This window comes from Callithrix jacchus, chromosome 9 (assembly GCF_049354715.1).
Source record: "Callithrix jacchus isolate 240 chromosome 9, calJac240_pri, whole genome shotgun sequence".
Taxonomy (NCBI): domain Eukaryota; kingdom Metazoa; phylum Chordata; class Mammalia; order Primates; family Cebidae; genus Callithrix; species Callithrix jacchus.
Window position 1 is genome coordinate 73,920,880 of NC_133510.1, and position 23,154 is coordinate 73,944,033.

The following is a 23,154-nucleotide window of genomic DNA, read 5'->3' on the forward strand; positions in this document are numbered from 1 at the left end:
CTTGCAACAGCACTATATATTGCCACCTAAAAATACTGACACATGTGGCCTTGTCAATTGGCAATAAAAGCATCTCATCCTGCAGTGATGAAAGATAGATGTTTGAAAGAAAGCAATCTAATCTAATTTCACCACCAACACTTAAATAGGGTCCAAATAAACTTGACAATACATCCAATATATGTAGTACATTAACAGGGAGAACAGTGAGTATCACAGGATACATTCCATCCAAGTACTTTTCAAAATGAGAAGCTTATGCCAATGAAAGTAATGAATGCTTTCTTATATAGAACCAAAGGGAAAACAGGGGTTGATGTGAAGAACACTTATTCAAATACTAATCTGCTTTTGATTATTAATGTGTTGCTCATTCTAAGACAAACAGACATGGCAAAATTCAGAAAGGAAAATAAGAACTTCCAAATTTGAATTCTGTTTTTCCCAGTTAATCCAAAAGATTACTCATTACATGGTTCTTAATTATCTTTTTTCTGGTACTTCTGGAGTTCTTTATATCCTCCTTTCAAATATGTGCTGAATGCATTTCCATGTGGCTACCTGGCATACCCAAAAAAACAGACTAGCTCTGAGAGCTAAGCAAGGCTAAGCACAAAAAATGCATTGAGTTTCAACTTTCTTTGTGTTCCAAGGAGAAGAGACATATGATTCAGTTTTATCATCTATGCATAAAACAAAGTCTGTGCCAAAACCTAACAATTGTGGAAAAAATGCTTTAAATACAGTCTATTGAATGCTGCTTCATTCTAGTAGTAGTACAAATATCTTACATTAGAGGTTTATCAAGTAGTGTGAATATCTTCCATCATATATACAGTATTTCATTTGATTTTTACAAAATCCTTTGAAGTAAAAAAAAAACCATTATCCTTAGTTTATAATTGAAGAAATAAGGCTCATAGCTCCTGTAATAACATTTATTCCACCATGCTATCTCTTTAATAAGAACAGCATATAATTATTGAGTGCCTACTATGTGATAGGAACTGTTCCAGAGAGCTGGGAACACAGTGGTGAATAAGAGAACTTCAGATCCTGCCCTCAAAAGAGATTTACTAATAATTATTGCTTAATAACTTGCATATTATGTGGTAATTAAGTTCCTTGACTAGATAGAAAACTCACCAACTAGACTTAAAAATACCAATGCCAGAAAAACATTAATATTAGAGGCATTTCAATACAACTACTTGGAAATGAGTATATAGTCAAATTGAAACAGAAATCAAAAAATATTTTGAAATAAATGAAAACAGAGACACAGCATAATGAAAACTCTGGGATGCAGCAAAAACAATGTTAAGAAGAAAGCTTATAGCACTAAATGCCAACCTCAAAAGATAGAAAAATCTCAAATTAACAATCTAACATCAAACCTAGAAGAACTAGAAAAACAAGAACAGACTAACCCCAAAACTGGTAGAAAAAAAGAGATAGCTAAAATCAGAGCAAAGCTGAATGAAATCAAGACCCCAAAATCCACATAATCAATGAAACTAAAAGTTAGTTATTTGAAAGAAAAAACAAAATCTATAGACTACCAGTTAACAAAGAAAAAGAGAGAAGATCCAAATAAGCATGATCAGAAATGACGAAGATAACATTATAACCAATTCTGCAGAAATACAAAAGCTCCTCAGAGACTATGATGAACACCTCTATGAACACAAACTAGAAAATCTAGAGGACATGAATAAATTTCTAGAAATACGCAATCTCCCAAGGTTTAATCAGGAAGAAACTGAAACCCCCAAACAGACTGAAATTGAGTTCCAAAACTCAGTAAGTAATAAAAAACCTATCAACCAAAAAAAAAGCCCTGGACCAGATGGATTCACAGCCAAATTCTATCAGACATACAAAGAAGAGCTGTTACCAATAATACTGAAACTATTCCCAGAAATTGAAGATGAAGGATTCCTCCCTAACTCATTCTATGAAGCCAGTATCACCTTGATACTAAAATGATAATAAAAGGAAAACTATAGGCCAATATCCTTGATCAACATAGGGAAAAAAACCTCAATGAAATAATAACAGACTCCAGCAGAACATCACAAACTTAGTTCACCATAATCAAATAGGCTTCATTCCTGGAAACTATTCCCAGAAATTGAAGATGAAGGATTCCTCCTAACTCATTCTATGAAGCCAGCAGCACCTTGATACTAAAATGATAATAAAAGGAAAACTATAGGCCAATATCCTTGATCAACATAGGGAAAAAAACCTCAATGAAATAATAACAGAATCCAGCAGAACATCACAAACTTAGTTCAACATAATCAATTAGGCTTCATTCCTGGGGTGCAAGGCTGGCTCAACACATGCATATCAATAAATATGATTCACCACATAAACAGAATCAAAAACAAAAACTAGACTGGTCATGGTGGTTCACGCCTGTATTCCCAGCACTTTGGGAGGCCGAGGCAGGCAGATCACAAGGTGAGGAGTTTGAGATCAGCCTGGCCAACATAGTGAAACCTCATCTCTACTAAAAATACAAAAAATAGCTGGGCATAGTAGCAGGCACCTATAATTCCAGCTACTCAGGAGGCTGAGGCAGGAGAATCGCTTGAACCAGGGAGGCAGAGGTTGCAGTAACCTGAGATCACTCCACTGCACTCCAGCCTGGGTGACAATGCAAGACTCCATCTCAAAACAACAACAACTACTGTGTGTGTGTGTGTGTGTGTGTGTGTGTGTGTGTGTGTGTGTGTGTGTATGATCATCTCAATCGATGCAGAAAAAGCTTTTGGTAAAATCCAACATGGATTCATGGTTAAAAAAAAATTCTCAAGTAACTAGGCTTTAAAAATATACACCTCAAAATCATAAGAGCTATCTATGACAAATCCACAGCAAACATCATTCTGAATAGGTAAAAACTGACAGCATTTCCTGAGACTTGGAACAAGACAAGGATGTCTGTTCTCACCATATTTAGTCAGCATAGTACTGGAAGTGCTGGCCAGAGAAGTCAGGCAAGAGAAAGAAATAAAAGGCATTCAGATAGGAAAAGAGAGTCAAAGTGTCTCTCTTCACTTATAATATGTTTCTATACTTAGAAAACCCTAAAGACTCTGCCAAAGACCCCTGCAACTGTTAAACAACTTTAGTAATGTTTCAGGAAACAAAACCCATCTACAAAAATCAGTAGCATTTCCACATACCCATAGTGTTTAAGTTTAGAGCCAAGTTAATAATGCAATCCAAAAAATAATAAAATGCTTAGGAATACAGCTAGATAAGCAGGTGAAAGGTCTCTACAGGGAGAACTATAAAACACTGCTAAAAGAGATCATAGGTGACATAAACAAACAGAAAAACATTCCATGCCCATGGATGGACGAGAATAATCAATATTGCTAAAATGGCCATACTGGCAAAAACAATCTACAGATTTCTATTAAGCTACCAACATTATTTTTCACAGAACTAGATAAGATTATTCTAAAATTCACATAAACTGGAAAAAAAAAGAGCCTGAACAGCCAAAGTAACCCAAAACAAAAAGAACAAAGCTGGCGGCATCACGTTACCTGACATAAAATTACATATATGGCTGCAATAACCAAAATAGCATGGTATTGGTACAAAAACAGACCATAGATCAAGGGAACAAAATAGAAAACAGAGAAATAAAGTCACACATCTACAACCAACTGATCTTTGACAAATTCTACAAAAATTAAGCAATGGGAAAATAACTCTCCATTCAATAAGTGGTTCTGGGGTAACTGGCTAGTTATATACAGAAGAATAAAACTAAACCCCTATGTTTTTTATATAACAAAATTAACTCAAGATAGATTAAAGATTGAAATGTAAAACCTCAAACAATAAGAATTCTAGAAGGAAAGTTATGAAACTCCATTCTGAACATCAGCCTTGGGACATAATTTATGACTAAGTCTGCAGAAGCAACTGCAACAAAAATAAAAATTGACAAGTGGGACCTAATTAAGCTAAAGAGCTTCTACAGAGCAAAAGAAATTATCAACAGAGTAAACAGACAACCTACAGAATGAGAGAAAACATTGACAAACCATGCATTCAACAAAGGCCTAATTTCTAACATCTACAAGGAACTTAAACAAATCAACAAACAAAAAACAAATAACCCCATTAAAAATGGGCAAAAGACAAAAACAGACACTTCTCAAAAGAAGATATACAGGAAGCCAACAAATATATGAAAAAATACTCCACATCACTAATTATCAGAGAAATGCAAATCAAAACCATAATGAGATACCATCTCACATCAGTCAGAATGGCTAATGTTAAAAAGTCAGAATAACAGATGATTGCAAGGCAGAAAAAAAAGGAATACTTACACACTGTTGGTGGAGTATATAAATTAGTTCAACCACTGTGTAAAGCAGTTTGAAGATTTCTTGAAGAACTTAAAATGATTTTATGCACTCCCTTTGGCAGCACATTTACTAAAATTGGAATGATACAGAGAAGATTAGCATGGCCCCTGCAAAAGAATGACACACAAATAAGTGAATCATTCCATTTTTGGGGGCAGGACATCTCTGAAAAAAGACAGTAGAATGACAGGAAGTTATAAATAAAGCCCCATCTTCCCAGGACAGAGCACCTGGTAAAAAAAGGAAGTTATAAGTTCCACTGCAGCAGACGTAATCGTACCTGCCAAGCAGCTCTGAACAGAACAACGGAGCTCAAAGCTCAGCACTTAAGCTCCTATAAGGGACAGACTGTCTCCTCAAGCAGCTCCATGACCCCTGTATACATCCTAATGGAGACACATCCTAAAGGAGAGCTTAGGCTGATGTCTGGCAGGTATCCTTCTGGGACAAAGATAACAGAAGAAGAAATTGTCAGCAACCCTTACTGTTCTGCAGCCACTGCAGGTGATCCCCAGGCAAGTAAGGTCTGGAGTGGACCTCCAGCAGTCCTGCAACATGGGGGGCCTAACTGTTAGAAAGAAAACTAAGAAACAGAAAGAAATAATTTCATCAGCAACAAAAAGGACATCCACTTAAAGACCCCATCTGAAAGTCACCAACCACTAAGATCACAGGTAGATAAATCCACAAAGATGGGAAGAAACCAGCACAAAAAGGATGAAAATACCCAAAACCAAAATGACTCTCCTCCTCCCAGGGATCACAACTCCTCTCCCCAGCAAAGGAACAAGGCTGGATGGAGAAAGAGTCTGATGAATTGACAGAAACAGGCTTCAGAAGGTGGGCAATAACAAACTTCTCTGAGCTAAAAGATCATGTTTTAACACAATGCAAAGAAACTAAGTATCTTAAAGAAAGGTTTGATGAAATGCGAACAAGAATAAACAGCTTAGAGGGGAATATAAATGAACTGATGGAGCTGAAAAACAACATGAGAACTTCGTGAAGCATACACAAGTTTCAGAAGCTGAATCGACCAAGCAGAAGACAGGATATCAGAGATTGAAGATCAACTCAATGAAATAAAATGAGAAGGCAAGATTAGAGAATAAAAAGAGTGAAAAGAAATGAACAAAGCCACCAAGAAGTATGGGATTATGTGAAAAGAACGAATCTATGTTTGATTGGTGTACCTGAATGTGATGGAGAGAATAAACCCAAGCTGGAAAACACTCTTCAGGATATTACCCAGAACTTCCCCAAGCTAGCAAGGCAGGCAAACATTCAAGTCCAGGAAATAACAGAGAACACCACAAAGATATTCTTCAAGAAGAGCAACACCAAGGCACATAATCATCAGATTCACCAGGGTTGAAATGATGGAAAAAATGTAAGGGAGCCAGAAAGAAAGGTTGGGTTACCCACAAAGGGAAGCCCATCAGACTCACAGTGGATCTCTCTGCAGAAACTACAAGCCAGAAGAGAGTGGGGACCAATATTCAACACCCTTAAGGAAAATAACTCTCAACCTAGAATTTCATATCCAGCCAAACTAAGCTTCATAAGCGAAGGAGAAATAAAATCCTTTATGAACAAGCAATTGCTGAGAGATTTCATCACCACCAGCCCTACCTTACAGGAGATCCTGAAAGAAGCACTAAACATAGAAAGGAGCAAAAAATATCAGCCACTCCAAAAACATACCAAATGGTAAAGGGCATTGACACAATGAAGAAACTTTGTCAACTAACGGTCAAAACAACTAGCTAGCATCAAAATGGCAGGATCAAATTCACACATAACAATATTAACCTTAAATGTGAATGGGCTAAATGCCCAAATCAAACAACACAGACTGGCAAATTGGATAAAATATCAAACCCATCGGTCTGCTGTATCCAGGAAATCATCTCACATGCAAGGATACACATAGGCTCAAAATAAAGGGATGGAGGAAGATCTACCAAGCAAATGGAGAGCAAAAAAAAGCAGGAGTTGAAATCCTAGCCTCTGATAAAATAGACTTTAAACCAACAAAAATCAAAAGAGACAAAAAATGCATTACATAATGGTAAAAGGATCAATGAAACAAGAAGAGCTAACGATCCTAAATATATATGTACCCAATACAGGAGCGCCCAGATACATAAAGCAAGTTCTTTGTAATGACTTACAAACAGACTTAGACTCTCACACAATAATAGTGAGATACTTTAGCACTTCACTGTCAATGTTAGATAGATCAACGAGACAGAAAATTAACAAGGATATCCAGGACTTGAACTCAGACCTAAACCAAGCAAGCCTAATAAACATTTACAGAACTCTCCACCCCAAATCCACAGAATATACATTCTTCTCAGCACCATATCACACCTACTCTAAAATTAACCCCATAATTGGAAGTAAATCACTCTTCAGCAAATGCAAAAGAATGGAAATCATAACAGTCTCTCAGACCATAGTACATTCAAACTAGAACCCAGAATTCAAAAACTAACTCAGAACCACACAACTTCATGGAAACTGAACAACTGGCTCTTGAATTTTGACTGGATAAACAATGAAATGAAGGCAGAAATAAAGATATTCTTTGAAACCAAAGAGAACAAAGACCCAACATACCAGAATCTCTGGGACACATTTAAAGCAGTGTTTAGAGAGTAAGTTATAGCAATAAATGCCCACATGAGAAGCAAGAAAAGATCTAAAATCGACACCCTATCATCAAAATTGAAAGAGATAAAGGAGCAAGATCAAAAAAAACTCAAAACCCAGCAGAAGACAAGAAATAACTGAGATCAGAGCAGAACTGAAAGAGACAGAGACACAAAAACCCTTCAAAAATCAATCAACAGGAGGTTTTTTTAAAAAAAAAAAAAAAAAAAAAAGATCAACAAAATAGACAGACTGCTAGCCAGATTAAAAAAGAAAAGAGAGAAAAATCAAACAGATGCAATAAAAAATGATAAAGGATATCACCACTGATTCCATAGAAATACAAACCACCATCAGAGATTACTATAAACAATTCTATGCCCATAAACCAGTAAACCTAGAAGAAATGGATACATTCCTGGACACTTACACCCTCCCAAGACTAAACCAGGAAGAAACTGAAACCCTGAATAGACTAATAACAACAGCTGAAGTTGAGGCAGCAATTAATAGCTTACCAACCAAATAAAAACCCAGGTCTAGATAGGTTCACAGCCGAATTCTACCAGACACACAAAGAAGAGCTGGTACCACCCCTTCAGAAACTATTCCAAACAATCCAAAAAGAGAGAACCCTCCCCGAATCTTTTAATGAGACCAACATCATCATGATACCAAAACCTGGAAGAGACTCAACAAAAAAAGAAAACTTCAAGGCGATATGCATGATGAATATAGATGCAAAAATCTTCAATAAAATACTGGCAAACTGATTGCAACAGCACATCACAAAGCTTAACCATCATGATCAAGTAGGCTTCATCCCAGGGATGCAGGCTGGTTCAACATACACAAGTCTATAAACGTAATTCATCACATAAACAGAAGCAAAGACAAAAAAACACATGATTATGCCAATAGATGCAGAGAAGGCCTTCAACAAAATTCAACAACTCTTTAAGCTAAAAACTCTCAATAAACTAGGTATTGATGGGACATATCTCAAAATAATAAAAGCTATTTACAACAAACCCACAGCCAATAGCATATTAAATTGGCAAAAACTGGAAGCATTCCCCTTGAAATCTAGCACTAGACAAGGATGCCTTCTCTCAACACTCCTATTCAATATAGTATTGGAAGTTCCAGCCAGAGCAATCAGGCAAGAAAAAGAAAAAGGATATTCAATTAGAAAAGGAGGAAGTCAAATTATCTCTATTTACAGATGACACAACTGTATATTTAAAATACCCTACTGTCTCAGCCCAAAATCTCCTTAAACTATTAAGGAACTTCAGTAAAGTTTCAGGATACAAAATCAATGTGCAAAAATCACAAGCATTCCTATACACCAATAGCAGACTAAAAGAGAGCCAAAGCAAGAACAAACTCCCATTTACAATTGCTACAAAGAGAATAAAATACCTAGGAATACAACTAACAAAGGATGTAAAGGACCGCTTCAAGGAAAACTACAAACCACTGCTCAAGGAAATAAGAGAGGACACAAACAGATGAAGAAACATTCCATGCTCATGGTTAGGAAGAATCAATATCATGAAAATGGCCATACTGCCCAGAGTAATTAACTGATTCAATGCTATTCCCATCAAGCTACCAATGATCTTATTTACAGAACTGGAAAAAAAACCACCTTAAACTTCATATGGAACCAAAAGAGAGCCCACATAGCCAAGTCAATTCTAAGCAAAAAGAACAAAGCTGGAGGCATCATGCTACCTGATTTCAAACTATACTACAAGGCTACCATAATCAAAACAGCATGGTACTGGTATCAAAACAGAGATATAGACCAATGGAACAGAGCAGAGGCATTGGAGGCAATGCCACACATCTACAACCAACTGATCTTTAACAAACCTCACAAAAACAAGCAATGGGGAAAGGATTCCCTGTTTAATAAATGGGGTTGGGAAAACTGGCTAGCCATCTGCAGAAAGCAGAAACTGGAACCCTTCCTGACAACTTACACTAAAATTAACTCCAGATGAATTAAAGACTTAAACATAAGACTTAATACTATAAAAACCCTAGAAGAAAACCTAGGCAAAACCTTCAGGACATAGGAATAGGCAAGGACTTCATGACTAAAACACCAAAAGCATCAGCAACAAAAGCCAAAATAGACAAATGAGATATAATTAAACTCCAGAGCTTCTGTACAGAAAAGAATCAATCGTTAGAATGAACCAGCAACCAACGGAATGGGAAAAAATTTTGCAATCGACCCATCTGACAAAGGACTTATATCCAAAATCTACAAAGAACTAAAACAGATTTATAAGAAAAAAAAAACCCATTCAAAAGTGTGCAAAGGATGTGAACAGACACTTTTCAAAAGAAGACATATATGAGGCCAAAAAACATGAAAAAAATGCTCATCATCACTGGTCATTAGAGAAATGCGAATCAAAACTACATTGAGACACCATCTCACACCAGTCAGAATGGCAATCATTTAAAAATCTGGAGACAACAGACGCTGGAGAAGATGTGAAGAAATAGGAACACTTTTACACTGTTGATGGGAGTGTAAATTAGTTCAACCACTGTGGAAGACAGTGTGGTGATTCCTCAAGGACCTAGAAATAGAAATTCCATTTGACCCAGCAAGCCCATTAGTGGGTATATGTCCAAAGGATTATAAATTGTTCTATTATAAGGTTATAAGGACACATGCACAGGAATGTTCATTGTGGCACTGTTTACAATAGCAAAGACCTGGAACCAACCCAAATGCCCATCAATGATAGACTGGACAGGGAATATGTGGCACATATACACCATGGAATACTATGCAGCAGTCAAAAATGATGAGTTCATGTCCTTTGTAGGGACATGGATAAACCTGGAAACCATCATTCTCAGCAAACTGACACAGGAACAGAGATTCAAGCATCACATGTTCTCACTTATAGGTGGGTGTTGAATAATGAGAACACATGGACATAGGGAGGGGAGCATCACACACTGAGGTCTGTGGGGGGAGTCTAGGGGACAGACAGCAGTGGGTAGAGAGTTGGGGAGGGATAACATGGGGAGAAATGCCAGATATAGGTGATGGGGATGGAGGCAGCAAACCATATTACCATGTATGTACCTTTGCAACAATCCTGCATGTCCTTTACATGTACCCCAGAACCTAAAATGAAGACATGAACTCAATCTAGGTACCCATCAACATTGGATTGAATAAAGAAAATGTGATGCACATACACCATGGAATACTATGTAGCCATAAAAAGAATGAAATCATATCCTTTGCAATAACATGGATGCAGCTGAAAGTCATTATCCTAAGAGCAAATTAACAGAGGAAAATAATTTCTATGCAGTGAATTAATCCAGGAACAGTAAATCAAATACCATATGTTCTTATTTATAAGTGGTAGCTAAACAGTGGGTACGCTTGGGCATAAAGTTGAGAAGACTAGACACAAGGACTACTAGAGCAGGGAGAAAAGGAGGAGGGCAAGGGGTGAAAAACTAACTATTGGAAACTGTGCTCAGTATCTGGGTGACAGGATCAATTGTATCCCAAACATCACACAATATACCCAGATAACAAACCTGCATATATACCCCTGAATCTAAAATAAAAGTCAAAATTATTTTTATAAAAAGATTAGAGAGGTTTATTTATAAGTATAATTTCAAATGTATTTGTAAGCTTTAGGAATATGGCTCTATACAAACTAACACATTTTTACAAGACTCAAGGTCTTTAAAGGAAGTATGAAGCATAACCAGTGTCATAGAGTGCTATTAAAGCTGCATATGACACTTTTTAGAGATTCACAATGTATACTGGAATGGCTCCAGGAAGACTTACATCAGGAAACTTGCTCGACTGTTTCCCGAACTTCTTACACGATGGAAACCTTTATTCAGTATAACACTTGTTAACTCTGATAAATGCTATTTAGGAAGACAGATTTTAGAATTAGAATAACAAAGTTTAAATCTCAATTCTGCCAGTGTATTAGTTAAGGTAACATAATCTATTTGTAACACATTAATGCCAAAATTTCAGTGGCTTAACACAGTGTAAGTTTATCTCTTACTCATGTAAAGTCAATCAGTAGACTAAAGAAAGTGAGAAGAAAAGGCAGCTCCTTTCCACATAGTCGTTCATAAATCACATTGCAGAAGTCCAGCCATCTTCAACATGTGGTTCCCAGGACTGTCCTGGAAGTTGGTATCCAGCTGGCAGAGGGGAAAAAAGAAAGAGTGGAGAAAAGCAATAATTTTTAAGGGTCCAGTTATCCGTCCACATTCCACTGTCCAGAACTCATTCTCACGCCAAACTTAACTGCAGGGGAAGCTGGAGAATGTAGACCAACTGTGACTAGGATGAAATAAAAACTGACTTTCTCAATAATTAGCCATTATATGTCACAACCACTCTCTAGATGAGTAACCTAGAAGAAATTATATAACCTCCACAGTTGCCTCGGTGGAATATAGATATGAAATTTTGTTAGATCCAAATCACCATCATCTTTTTCTTCAAGTTTTTTTCAAGTTCTAAGGTACATGTATGTGCAGGATGTGCAGGTTTGTTACATAGGTAAACATGTGCCTTGGTGGTTTGCTGCACAAATCAACCCATCACCTAGGTATTAAGTCCAGCATCCATTATCTATTCTTCCTGATGTTCTCCTTCCCCCCACCCCACCAGTTGGCTCCAGTGTGTGTTGTTCCTGCCATGTGTCAATGTGTTTTCATTGTTCAGCTCCACTTACAAATGAGAATATTCGGTATTTGGTTTTCTGTTTCTGCGTCAGTTTGCTGAAGGTGATGGCTTCCAACTCTATCCATGTCCCTGCAAAGAACACTATCTCATTCCTTTTTCTGGCTGAAGGATATTCCATGGCAAATCACCATCATTTTTAAGCTGCACTATTACTTTATGTGCCACTAAGAAAGAAAGCCGTGCTGCCAATCAAACTAGACACACAAAGCTGGTTTGGAAATACAGAGCAGGTATTGAGACATTCTCATAACTGGCAAGCAGAATCAAGACAGGTCAAACCTGAGTGCCACCTACCCCCTTTCCTATCATTTCTGTAACATCAATCCCTCTGGAACCACCCAGACTTGGATAGCAAAAAGGAAACGGCTGACTATAGTAGACATCAGCTCTCCTTTTTAATGTTTGCTTCAGGGATGTTCGCTGGTATCGACATGGAATTTCAATGTCCTATTTGAAAGGTGACAAGCACCTCTGTGTGATTATGCCATATTTATATTTAGAGACAGAGCAAAACAATGATCAAGAGAGGTTGCCTCTCAAGTCAAATTACCTGGATTTGAATGATTGGACCTTCAAATTACCTAACTTACCTAAGTCTCTCATCCATAACATGAGAATAATGACAGTGCCCATTCATAGGTGCTGTTATAAGGGTTAAAATAAAAACTATGTGAAGTCCTTAGAACTGCACATGAATTATAGTAAGTGCTTAATAAGCATACAATTATTAGGACCAATACCTCCTGCCCTACCCTCCTGTGGCTTTTAGTTCCATGAATGTGAGCCATTGCCCAGCAGGAACCACACAGGCTTACCAGGAGACATAGCAAACTAAACACTCTCCACATCCTTTCCTGCTCCTTCTCCTTGAACCACTACTCTTCCCCTTAAGTGCTACTCTTCCTCAGGAGTACTGGATCTAACATTACTAGGAAATACATCCTCTGTTTCTGCATTTTTTCTCACTGGCATCCTAAAACTCATGGCAATACTGTCTCCCTAGCCCGAAGTAAAGACTTTGAAAATAATTTTTTTTCTTTTTTTTTGGTGAGACAAGGTCTCTCTTTATTGCCCAAGCCAGAGTGCAGTGGCGAAATCTCAGCTCACTGCAATCTCCACTTCCTGGGCTCAAGCAATCCTCCCAGTTGGCTGGGACCACAGGCATGTGTCATCATGCCCCAACTAATTTTTTGAATTTTTATGTAGAGACAGGGTACACCATGTTGTCCAGGCTGGACTCAAGTGATTTGCCCACCTTGGCCTCCTAGAGAGCTAGAAAATAATCATTAAGAAAAATAATTAAAAATTTTTAAAAATCCAAGAGATTGTGGTTCAGGCACTAGAATTTTTATTTTTGTTTATTTTCCTGTTTTTCATTTTAAAACCATTACGGGCATCATTTAGAAACCAAGGAGATACAGAAATAGATAGAGATATAGAGCCAGACATAGACATGGATACATGGATATAGACAATGTTATGCAAGGTTCTAAGCAGTCATTCAACTTAAAAATACCAAATATAACTATGGATTTACATGCATATTCTATATGTACAGAGCAATAAGGATCTAGTGATCAGTGGATGGAATTTAGCAGAAACACATAGGTATGTATTTCTACTACTGACCAACATCAACAGATGCATCATTTCACAGAATATGAAAAGGCTAGCAAATTTGGGTCTGAGTTTTCAGGGTAAACAAATTCCATCCTATAATCCTTAAGAATATGAATTAGAAGTTTTCTAATTAGTTTATTGGTGCTCTCTTTACTAATGAACCTCATAAATGAACTAGCCCACCTAAGAATCCATTGAAGGTGCACATCCTCCTTCAGGTAAAGGGAAATACCACCTGAAAGCAGGTGATCATTGCTAATTTATAATTCATTTTAATGGGCTAGTGTTTAATCTCATCTGGCACAACCAACGTAATGCTACAAAGAGGCAGTTACATCCCCAGATGAGCTATCTGAATGCCTTTTCCTCCACAGAACACATTCACAAAACACTTCACTACTAGTGAAACTACCACTGAAAGCATTTCCTTAAAACAGAGTTCTATTACGAACATTCTATCTCAATTTTTCTGATGATTAAAGGGGATTTTAATCATACAATCAATGGGAAAATAGATAGAAACCATCTGGACATTCTTCTGTTTTCTGCCAAAGAATTTTCTTTTGTTTTACATATCAATGACTTAAGCTAACAAAGGAATTTCAGTGCCAGTCATTTGTCCTTGGCAGGGCTGGATCTTTTTTATGTTATGAAAGATCTTTTAAATTTACTGATTAAGAGTCAAATTATCCCACATGGCCAGAGAATTAACCTCAACATTTTCCTACACATAAAACTAAGAACAAAGAGTATTTTTTAATTACTTGATCTTTAAAGCATACAAACTTTGAATCCTTTTGTGCTTCAGTGTTTTTACTAATCAGGGTGGTCAAAACTCAAAAACACTTTCTCTTTTTCAGGCACTGATGGAAAATGCTTAACCAAAAAGGTACTGAAAAAAATACTATTGGTTTGCAAAAAAAAATAAAAGAATGGAGAAGGAGATGGCACTTTTTAAAAACCAAGAAAGCTTTCCTGAAGTTATATATTAGGTCAGTCTGTATGAATTAAACCTTTTGGAAACTTCAGTAGAGAAGGATTTTTGACAATGACTGCCAAGGAGTAAAGCTCAGAGTGTGAGGAGCAAGGATGAACTACCCAAGAAAGCAAATCAAATATTAAGGCAAATACTGATGATCAGAAACAAATCTTCACTTCTACCATCTGTCCTAGAATGGAAGGAAAACGTGATATATTAGTCATGTACTTTGCCCAGCACTTTGCCACATTTCTCTGTTGAACACCATGACTTTGACTTTGAGAGGTGAATTTTGTTTCTTAAATCCATACTTTTTTTTTTTTAATTTTTTATTGGATTTTAGGTTTTGGGGTACATGAGCAGAGCATGTAAGACAGTTGCGTAGGAACACACATGGCAGTGTGCTTTTCTTTCCTCCTCCCCTTCACCCACATTTGGCATTTCTCCCCAGTCTATCCCTCCCCACCTCCCCCTCCCACTGGCCCTCCCCTTTTCCCCCCAGTAGACCCCACTGTTTAGTACTCCCCTTTCTGTGTCCATGTGTTCTCATTTTTCATCACCCACCTATGAGTGAGAATATGCGGTGTTTCATTTTCTGTTCTTGTGTCAGTTTGCTGAGGATGACATTCTCCAGATTCATCCATGTCCCTACAAACGACACAAACTCATCATTTATGATTGCTGCATAATATTCCATGGTGTATATGTGCCACATTTTTCCAATCCAGTCTATTATCAATGGGCATTTTGGTTGATTCCAGGTCTTTGCTATTGTAAACAGTGCTGCAATGAACATTCATGTACATGTGTCCTTATAGTAGAACGATTTATAGTCTTTTGGATATATACTTTTCAAGAAAATATAAAATATAAGAAAATTACTTTCTGTGAAGGCAAGGAACCAATGTGATTTTTTTCAACATTCTTTAGAAGTATCCTTGTAATAAGCAAGATTTGCCAATGTGACAGATTACTATAGAAGACCAGTAGCTTCCATGGTGTGGAAATGTAGTGGCTAAAAAAAAACTAATGAACTACATTACTATTTACAGTAGCGGAAAAAGTGACTCATATGGAAATCTGATTCACAGTAATATATTTTAGAGATGACATATGGGACTGACACACAAAAAGATTTCAGAACTATCTTAAAGATTTCAGTAGAAGTAAGGAAAGAATTGGAAATTGGTTTAAATTTATTAAACTGCCAACAACTCTGTAGGATACAGAGAAAGAATTCAAACAATAAACATTTCCCTCTTTTGGCACTTTTTAAAAAAAAGAAGAAGAAAGGAAGAAGAAGACAAAGAAGGAGGAGGAGGAGGAAGAGGGGAAGAAGGGAAGGAAAGAAGAAATGTAATTTGTTTTAGGCTGAGAACTACTATCAAAACTTACAGGGGAAAGAAAATGAAACACAGAAAATACTTTTCATTTGTTACTAAGTTGATATCACTTTGTTATCCTCATTAAAACAAAAAAAAAATTTTTTTTAAACCCTTCCCAATTTACTATAATCAAATGAGCCTCTTTGATTGACTTCTTGCTTTCAAGAATTCCCACGTCACTAGAAGAAGTTAAAGAGGGATAGAACTTGATGACTCATTATGTGGAGTCCTGAAAAACTGATCCCCATCTAAAGATATATTTTTATTATATTGTAAGAATTTTTAATAAGGAGTTTCAAAATTAAATTAGCAAGCGGCATATGAACATGATGGAATTATTTGTCTTCACCTTAATATTTATAGATCCTTGATGATTGCAAGATTTTAAGTTGTGTGACTCCCTGCAAATTAAACACAATATATTAAAGGGATAATACTGATATTTTAAAAATAAAATAAACGCATTTCCAAAAAGTTCTGTGGTATAGCATATTTTAGAGATATCTACTGAAGGAATATTAGGAATAGCAACATTAGAAACTATAAGTAGAATAGATTTGGTGGAGGCAGTGAAGAGATGTAATATGTGCAGAGGCACATAAACTGCTTTGCCTTCCACCCCAGGCTCTGGACCTGGTCAGCTTGGCCAAGTTACTCTATAAATCTCACTTTCCTCCTACTTCTTAGAACTGTTTTAAGGGTTAAATAAGATTATGTATGTGACATACCTACCACAGTGCCAGGTACATAATAAACACTCAGCAAATGTGAATCCTCAGTCCCCTAAATTGAAGGACTGGGGTAGGAGAAGGAAGAGACAGTTGAAGATGCAAATGGATAATTTTAGCTTGCTATATCTCAAACAATAAAGATTTGGAGGATGCTGTGGTGTGCCACCCAGAGCCCCACTTCATTCCCGTAGACACCAAGGGTGTTGTCTGCTAACAGCTCACATCCCTCTCAGGGAATGGCTCTTGGCAAAAATATAATAAAATAAAATAAAAAAGGTGTCTCTATCAAAGTTGTATCCCTTCCCCAGAGACAGCTGCAATTCAGGATATTTCTGAAATGCAAATTCCAGCTTCAGAATGACCTGTGGGATCAAATGAGACTTATATTGCAAATGCATCCCAGGTTGTCTTCTCCCACCATCCACCCCGCTTCCCTCTTCCTTTACAGGTGTTCCTGAGAGCATTCCCCAGTAAACTTCCTGTACCATAATTCCCATATCACAGTCTGTTTCCCTAGGACAAAGATAATACTGGAGGCAGAAGAGGGGAGGGAATTAATTTAGCTGTGAGAAGCGGGTTTTTTTTTTTCCAGATTACAAATAATTAGTATTATAATTATACTAGGCTGTTTGCATAGTTTTTCTTTTCAGAGATTTCCTCCATTTGATAGATTTAAAAAGACTGAGCGATTTGCCTAATTTCACAGAGCCAACAACTGCAAAGCTGAGATTTCAGCCCAAGGCTATTGAACCTGGGCTTATTCCACGACATCATGCTGTCTCCCAACCACATCACTTTAAAGCAGCGGCATGTCAAACGCAGTAGGAAGAAGGGTAAAAGGCAGAGGGGCTCTGGCTGACTTCCCAATCACCCATCCCAACTTTGGCTAATATGGCTAAGCCTCCACTTTCACTTTCTTGGGGCCTGAAGTTTTCAGATTTCCTTCAAGGCTGTTTCTCAATCCTATAATCTCAGGTAGTTAGCATCTGGATTTTCTTTATCTGTGCTTCTTTCTTTTTGTCTAAATACCCTATTTTAAAAGAAGGCAGTATTATATATATATATGAATGAATGACATGGACCTTAGAGTCTAAAGACTGAATTTTAATCCCAACCCTGCAATATACTTGCTCTGTGGTCTCAGACAAATTGCTTATCCTCTTGCAATTAACCCTAATCATCTCTGGGGTGGAATAACAACAGCCATCTCATGTGATTGTTACGAGGTTCACATGAGATAACCTACTTATGAAACACATAATACAATAACTATTCCATCATGCTCAACTATACATCCTCATTCTTTTTTTTTATAGAAAGCTCCCTAATGGTACCACTCACCCAATTCCATTGTCATCAAATCAAATTGTAGTGACTATGCGAATAATATGCCACTCCCCAACCTATGTCATATCACCTTTATATATATATATATATCTTTATTTGAATTCACAATATGAATACACATTCCAATAGCAATCCTTAGTTTCTCCTGGTCTTTATCATCATGCCGCTTAACTGGTCCTAGATGTAACATAAATGCCATCTTAAATAGTTACAACATAGGAGGCCACTCCCTCCTTTCCTAGGAAGGTGAGGGCTTTCCACTTCCTTTCCGCTCTTCACTGATACTGAGCACAAAACAGCCTATCATACCCAGGGCATCTGATGCTTTAGAGGAACAGAAATTATCCCTGATTGGAAAAATAGTCTAAATTCCCCTGAATTAAATGTTTTAAATCCCACATTGAGATTTAAACCCATAAACTCTGATTTCTGGCAAGGATCATACCCTTCATTTCACAATCACTATGTAAGAAAATGTTTGCCACATTTTATTTCAGACTTTGAATTATAATAATTATAATTTAATGCTAAGTGGAAGACTTGCCACTAACTGTTTTACATGCATGGTGTTATAAGAAACCTAGATAAGTATTACAATGATTTCTATTTTATTTAAAAAAGGATAAAAAAGAAAAATAGTATCACAGAAAATGTCCTTTCCCCAATCCTAGCAGGGATGAAAAGCTGAGACCTCCCTAGCTTTTTAGTTTACTCAACCAAATTAGACTGAGAGCTGAAGGACATAAGAACTAGAGGGAATCACCAATAAGAATAAGCTTGTTAGAAGAGGGGATCAGGGAGTGACAGCTTTTCATGTTTATATATGTCAACCTCCATTTGTAGTCCACAACCATCTGTTAAGTAGAACTGATGTTATTCAAAAGATATTTTCTAGCAAAGAAACTGAATTTCCAAAAACTGCAGTTCCTTTTCTGAAGTAGAAGAAAATAGAACTACATATTTAGTCAAGTGGGATGTTCAGTTTAGTTAAGAAAAAAAATTTAAATGAAGCAAAGTCAAGAAGCTAATTTAGAGTGATACAGCAATAAGCTCATGATGCCCAGACAGGCCAAAGTCTTGAAACCAGATAGTATGCCTAATCCACTAAGCTTCATCATTTTAAATAAATTTGCACTACTGGGATATTATTTCTCTTTCTTTTTCTCTCTCTCTCTCTTTCTTTCTCTCTCTTTCCCTCTCTCTCTCTCTACCAACTTTCTACTGTGTATTAACTTGATTTTTCCTGGATTAAATGAAGTTAATTACTTGAATTGGTCATCCCTATTTACAAAAAAACAGGCAATTTGTATGTTTTACCAAGTATGACATTCTAAATCAAATCACAAACAAGTGAAACTAATTTAATTAAAGAAAATGAGGTATTGCATCCTTTGCTAATTTAATGAAATTAAGAGTTGTTCATTCTCACTTTCTGTTTCAATCCAATGCATTGCCACTGAGGCCACTTTTCCCAGTCACTTTAAAACAATTGTTAGGCATTTTGCACATGCAGTAAGCTTAGCCTCTATCAGTGATGTAAGGAAGACAAGAATCTCTTTAGCCCCAATTTCTAGAGGCTTGGAGAAACCTAGCATCCCTCCACTAGTCGAAAGTTATAACGAAAAGCTAGTCACCTCCTCTATGTCCTTACAGAGTTGGTAGGCTTCCACATGGTAGCATAAAGATCATTATGGATTTATCATCCTATGTAGATAAAGAATTCACATAAAGTTCCACATTTTCCCACCTCTCTACTTCACAGCCCACAGTTAGAAGGAAGTCTTCCCCACATGGCTCGAATGTTATAGGGACAATTCTGGGGATTCTTAAACTAGCAATTTAGTTAAGAGCACTGGCACTGTGGCATTGCACCTCTATCCCTGAATTCTATCACATAAGATGAGAATCTTGAATTTTCTCAACTAAAACAGCTTCCAAGGGGACAGTGATCTGACTAGGACACCAGCCACCCACGTTAGGCACAGAAACTGTCTTAGAAGTGCTGCCATTTTGGTTGTAGTCCCTTTCTTATCTGTGATCACTCTCTCAACACTTCTTTTTCAGTCTAACACAAAAAAGACACTATTAGACTATTAGAAAGGGATAGACTTTAAGTTACTCTTATGCCATGTTGAAAATGTTGTATTACATCACCTCCCTTCAACTTGTTTCCCTAATGAACACCATGAATTTGCAGCGTAACACCACAGTAATGTTGGTTGTCTGTGTTTATCGACTACATTGTATTAACTAGAGAGAAGATTACTGCATTCCCTGAGGATCAAGTACATACCCTTAGACTTACTATCATGATTTTGTAAATACGTAAGCTAGTCAGCAAGAAACATTTTCTATCCAAGTAAAATCAATATTTTTTAGTATTTACTATATGTATGACATGGTGATTTTTTTAAGTGTATGGGCTTGCTGTTTTGTGTCTGTTCTTTACTTTCTTTGTCTTAGACATATGACTTCAGAATGAACCTAGATCAGAGTCTGCAAATTTTTCCTGTAAAGGGTCAGACAGTAAGTATTTTAGGTTTTGAGGACCACACAATCTTTGTTCCCAACTACTCACTCTGTCACTGCAATGAGAAAACAACCGTGGACAACATGTAAACAAGTGAGCCTGACTGTGCCCAAATAAAACTTTATTTACTCAAACAGGTGACAGGCCAGATTTGGCCCATTGGCCAGAGTTTGCTGCCCCCTGACCTAAACTGAAGGGTTAATGAGGGCAGGAAACTATCTGCTCTTGCGCCACCTGTACCTGTCATACAAAGAGTATTCAAATGTGTTAACTAAATGAATAAAAATACATCTCAAAAAACAAAACTGTTCTGTATCAATCATAATAGTAACTGTATAATATTCCATACCTGTCAGTGTGGTATAAAGTAGCTTGTCATTAAAGAAGCATTTGCTGAATAACTGAAACTCAGCTTCATACCAAAGATCAAAATCTGTCTTTTATTCTTAATTTATCCACTGGGTTATCTTTGGGGAATTTACTTTTGTTTCAAAACATCATTAAAATATGCATTAAACTTAGGCTGTGGCCCTGCATATATTTACCCCTTTTAGAAGTGCTCGAGTAGATCAGGCATGTTTAAAAGCTGTTTCTGCTACACGTGTTCCCACTCACATGTTGTTTTAATTTTTCAGTTTCATCAGAGCAGGTAGGCTGACATCTGGTTGATTTTGCAGCTCTCAGTGGTTTTAGCAGAAACTTCAACAGTTGATTTTTTTTTTTAATGAAGGAAAGCCAATGTTTTGACAAAATTCACCCCTCTATCCCTAGAGAAATTATTGAGTTTTTAGAACTTGTTTTCAGACCAAGTATTCCCAGAAAGGATTCATAATTCTTCTTCCCTTTCAAGAATTCTTTTTTAGTCAACTGTCACAACTGACAGCTTAGTGGCTAAAAAGAGAGTTTTTAACTTTCAGTACAAAATAAACAACATGGCACTGCAAATAAGCCTTTTGAAATGATAAGCATAATACTTTTGTAAAGGCATTTTCACATCTACTGTTATAAAAAATATGCCCAGGCCTGGCGCGGTGGCTCATGCCTGTAATCCCAGCACCTTGGGAGGCCAAGGCAGGTGGATCACGAGGTCAAGAAATCGAGACTATCCTGGCCTACATGGTGAAACCCTGTCTCTATTAAAAAAAAATAGCCGGCTGTCTTGGCATGCACCTGTGGTCGCAGCTACTCGGGAGGATGAGGCAGAAGAATTGCTTGAACACAGGAGGCGGAGGTTGCAGTCAGCTTAGATTGAGCCACTGCACTCCAGCCTGGTGACAGAGCAAGACTCGGTCTCAAAAAAAAAAAATGCCCAGATGCTAAAATAAAGGAATTAAAAATTATGATCACCCAAAATAAATAATCTTTTTCTGGTTAAATACAGAAGTGTTAGTTCTAAAGGTTTATAATAAAAATTTGACATAAACAGAGGCCTATATAATTTCTTAACCAAAAAAATCTTCCATTTTCAGGGGACAAAAATTTACCTGACTTCCAACCTTTTTTCTAATGTACCTTTTAACGTCTTTAGTTTAAAAATCTTTATCCAGAGGCTTTATAAACAGGAAAGTAAGCAGTACTCAAAAAAAAGAAAAAAATCAGGGGGTGGGGCAGGGAGCGGGGAGAAAAGAAGATAAACAAAAAGCTTATATCTGTTGCATCCTACATTCAAGCCCAGATATGTCTGGCTATTGGAATCATGTGGTCAGTTTTCAAGGCTACAGATGACGACTCGATGACAGGGTCAGGCTGGAGAATCTGTTGGTTTTCAATGGGGTGCTCTCTAGCTGGTCCTGATGGCATTTCAGACTCTGGAACCCCCAGCAGAGGACTCTTTCCTAGTAAGACTTCTACATCTGGCCAAAGCTCTGATGATAATCAGAAAGGTCCAGACTCCTATTCTCAGCAGTGGGTAGATTTTCTTTTAATCTTTTTTATCTTTCTTAAAATTAGGGGTCAGCCACAAAATCCTTTTTACTCCTGTGGTAAGCCCAGCAACTGCCTTAACAACCACAGACCCTCTTTCACTCTGTAGCTCTTCCAGTCTTTGAAAATAAAGGCTGATGTGCCTACACAGAAATGTACTTTTCATGAAGCCATAAAATAAAGTGACTGTTTTTAGTTCTGGCGTAAAGAAAAACCGTTTATCAATGTAAACACTTCATGCCTTGATTATAAACATAAGTATGTGAAAATATTTATGGAACTTAAGTATGGAATTCATTGCAAAATTGTATCATTCCACCATATTTGAGAAATTCAGACAATAAGCAGTAATGATTAAAATGAAGCAAAACAACAACAAATATTTACCGAGTGTCTTGATATGCCAGGTATTAGGATAATAAACAAACATATTATTTAAAAACAACTAGAGGCTAGGAGTGGTGGCTCCTTGTGCCTATAATCCCAGCATTTTGGAAGGCTGAGAAAGAAGGATCACTTGAAGCCAGGAATTTAGGAACAGCCTGGACAATAGAGTAAGGCCTCATTTCTAAAAAAAAACAATTTAAAAATTTGCCTGACATGACATGTGCCTATAGTCTTAGCTACCTGGGACACTAAGGCAGGAGGAGGATCTCTTGAGCTCAGGAGTTTAAGACTGCAGAGAGCTATGGTCATACCACTGTATTCCAGCTTAGGTGACAGAAAAAGACCCTGTCTCTAAAAATATAAAAACTAAAAGTAAATAAACAGTTTTGTTAGGCAATTTCAGTGCCATAATTA

At 37.0% G+C, this 23,154-nt stretch overlaps 1 long non-coding RNA gene and 1 other non-coding gene across 2 annotated transcripts in view; one reads left to right on the forward strand and one right to left on the reverse strand.

Annotated features, from left to right (window-relative positions):
• The window catches only part of LOC118144265 (uncharacterized), a 437,346-nt gene that overhangs the window by 222,974 nt on the left and 191,218 nt on the right, over positions 1-23,154 (reverse strand). The window contains exons 10-12 of the long non-coding RNA XR_013521933.1: positions 15,002-15,085; positions 11,828-11,907; positions 11,147-11,288 (exon numbers count right to left, since the gene is read on the reverse strand). This is a non-coding gene — a long non-coding RNA (uncharacterized LOC118144265). The remainder of the gene's footprint in view (positions 1-11,146; positions 11,289-11,827; positions 11,908-15,001; positions 15,086-23,154) is intronic.
• Positions 4,449-4,555, forward strand: LOC118144586 (U6 spliceosomal RNA). Its single transcript, XR_004729354.1, has one exon. It is a non-coding gene; the product is annotated as a U6 spliceosomal RNA (small nuclear RNA).